This window comes from Cynoglossus semilaevis, chromosome 9, assembly GCF_000523025.1.
Source record: "Cynoglossus semilaevis isolate Cse_v1.0 chromosome 9, Cse_v1.0, whole genome shotgun sequence".
NCBI classification, from domain to species: Eukaryota; Metazoa; Chordata; class Actinopteri; order Pleuronectiformes; family Cynoglossidae; genus Cynoglossus; species Cynoglossus semilaevis.
Genome location: NC_024315.1, coordinates 11,201,564 through 11,205,105, shown reverse-complemented (window position 1 = coordinate 11,205,105; position 3,542 = coordinate 11,201,564).

Below are 3,542 nucleotides of genomic sequence, written 5' to 3'. Positions count from 1 at the left end.
TAAATAAGAAATGGAAATTACTTTTTTTTTTAAAAAACTCACATGGCACCTTTGTATGACAAAAAAATTATTGATTTATAAAAAAGTCAAATCGATTAAATTTCAATAATAAGAATAATTAAGAAATAATTAACATAATGAATGAGTGTTCAATAAGTATATTAGTATTTAAAAATAAAGATATATCTGTAAAATTTAAAAATAATGTAAGATTATGTAATAAATTATGGTGAAGGTAAAAATAATAAAGTAATGAAGTAATATTTGTATAGTAAAATAATAAATATATTAAGGATTATTAAAACTATAATAAAGAGATAACATTTATCAGCAGCAGCAGCAGCAGCAGCAGCAGCAGCAGTAGTAAATGTCTCTCATTTGCTCTTTAATAAACTAAAAAAAAAAAAAAAAAAACAACAAAAAAAAAACTCCTGACCCGAGCAGAGTTGTTAAAATGGGACAAAGAGTTTCTGGGGAATTTTCCATTTACACTCAGGCAGCGGGAACAGCTTTCCCAGCGGGGCCCGGAAAGAGCGGCTCCCCGGAGACGAGGGCCCGAGCCGTGCTGCGGTTCCAACTAAAGATTTATGACTGTTTATGTTTGGCTTTGGTATTTAAACAACACACACATGATAAAGAGCACGGCGGCAGTAGTGGCGTTTAAAAGTAGGCTATAGACTCAGCAGCAGCAGCAGCAGCAGCAGCATCATTTAAAAGCTGCTGAAGATTCACTCTTTTGGTTTAGTCTGTAATTTAAAAAAAAAAAATCAAAATGCTCCTTTAATTTCCTGTGTGAGTGTGTGTGTGCGTGTAAGGTGTCCTTATATAAATGAAACAATGAAACACTGTTTCTATTTCTGCTCTATTTCTGCTCCATTTGTTTCAGACCAAAGAATCCAGTCTGTGAACTAGAATAAAAACAATTAATAAATAAAAACATGAGCGGTGATGCAGAGGTCCTTGAAATGTCTGCAATCCTCCTCCTAAAAAAAAACCAACCAAACAAACAAAAAAAAAACACAAAAAACAAAATCTGCAAAAACCTGGGTGGGTGTTAAATAAATCAAAACAAAAAAAAAATCACCTCAAGGGCAAAAGTTTTTACTATTGGAAAAAAAAGTAAAAGAAAAATATAGCTTAAAAATATAACTTTGCTATAACTGAAAATGAATAGAAAGTTGCAGCAATAAATTTCCCTCAAATCAAAGAAAAGGTTTGAAGTGACCATAAAAAACGTTATTAAAGTTATATAAATAATTATTTGAATTAAAATATTAGACCCAGAATTAATCAGAGCAAAAAATATGTTAATTTAATTAATAAAAAAAAATCTGACAGACAGAAAATTATTGTCGTAAATGCTAACTACTGAAAAAAACAGCATCTCAAGAGTTAATTTAATAGCTCTAAGGTCACTGAGGTCAAATGTGTTTTTTTGTAACCACTGTTCAGAATTCCTTGTTAGAATTTACTGCAGTGACACCAACTGACCACAGGGGGCAGCAGCGGACCTGGACCTTTTCTCTCGGGATCAGTCCTGAGTATAAAGAACCTGCAGGAGACGGTCAGCGGCCTGTCATAGGTTCAGGATCCACTCTGACCTCCTCACTGTTTCGGGGTCTTTTGAAACGTCACCATAATCTGTTCATCACTCGGAGCGTGACCCACCCACAGTTGGACGCCACCTTTCTGACAAATACCATTTCACGCCTGAACTTTCTCTGCACTTCACACTTTGATTCTTCACTTTTCTTTTTTGTTTCTCAGCTCCCCTCTGAACCAGAGTTGTTCAGTTCCTCTGCAAAACGCAGCAGGGACTGAACGGAGTCTGAGGCGCAGAGTCCTGAGACGTCCCCACAAAACATATGTGCCAGCAACGGAGGAAACTAGAAGTTAAACCGGAACTGAAAGCAGGACTGCTGAAATATTTAGACTATAACTATTTATAAGAGCCAGAGTAAAAACTTTACGTTAGGGACGGTCCTCCTCAGCTGACGTCCTTTATTTCCTGAGGACATTAGGTTGTTTTTGCAAACATACCTGAAATTCACTTTTTTTAAAAGTTGTGTTTTTGTTTTTTGTTGTTATCAGAGAGTGCTGAGGCTTTTCAGCCGAAATAAAAGCCTCATGACGCCACTGTCCACTTCACCACCACTGTAAGACCAATCAGCAGCATCTGCTGCATCAGTATGTTTGGACGTGAGCTCCGACATCAGGTGTGATTCATAGAACTGCAGATGATTCCATCATCAATCTGTCCATGCACACAGACTGCATCATCATCATCATCATCATCGCCATCGCCACTATCATCATTATCATTCTGACGAACACGCTCGCAGTCAGAGCCACACAGTGGGAGAAGGTGCTCTCGCCTTACAGCACCGAAGGTCAGTGGTTTGATCTCCAATTTCCTGTGTGAGTGTGTGTGTGCGTGTAAGGTGTCCTTATATAAATGAAACAATGAAACACTGTTTCTATTTCTGCTCTATTTCTGCTCCATTTGTTTCAGACCAAAGAATCCAGTCTGTGAACTAGAATAAAAACAATTAATAAATAAAAACATGAGCGGTGATGCAGAGGTCCTTGAAATGTCTGCAATCCTCCTCCTAAAAAAAAACCAACCAAACAAACAAAAAAAACACAAAAAACAAAATCTGCAAAAACCTGGGTGGGTGTTAAATAAATCAAAACAAAAAAAAAATCACCTCAAGGGCAAAAGTTTTTACTATTGGAAAAAAAAGTAAAAGAAAAATATAGCTTAAAAATATAACTTTGCTATTACTGAAAATGAATAGAAAGTTGCAGCAATAAATTTCCCTCAAATCAAAGAAAAGGTTTGAAGTGACCATAAAAAACGTTATTAAAGTTATATAAATAATTATTTGAATTAAAATATTAGACCCAGAATTAATCAGAGCAAAAAATATGTTAATTTAATTAATAAAAAAAAATCTGACAGACAGAAAATTATTGTCGTAAATGCTAACTACTGAAAAAAACAGCATCTCAAGAGTTAATTTAATAGCTCTAAGGTCACTGAGGTCAAATGTGTTTTTTTGTGACCACTGTTCAGAATTCCTTGTTAGAATTTACTGCAGTGACACCAACTGACCACAGGGGGCAGCAGCGGACCTGGACCTTTTCTCTCGGGATCAGTCCTGAGTATAAAGAACCTGCAGGAGACGGTCAGCGGCCTGTCATAGGTTCAGGATCCACTCTGACCTCCTCACTGTTTCGGGGTCTTTTGAAACGTCACCATAATCTGTTCATCACTCGGAGCGTGACCCACCCACAGTTGGACGCCACCTTTCTGACAAATACCATTTCACGCCTGAACTTTCTCTGCACTTCACACTTTGATTCTTCACTTTTCTTTTTTGTTTCTCAGCTCCCCTCTGAACCAGAGTTGTTCAGTTCCTCTGCAAAACGCAGCAGGGACTGAACGGAGTCTGAGGCGCAGAGTCCTGAGACGTCCCCACAAAACATATGTGCCAGCAACGGAGGAAACTAGAAGTTAAACCGGAACTGAAAGCAGGACT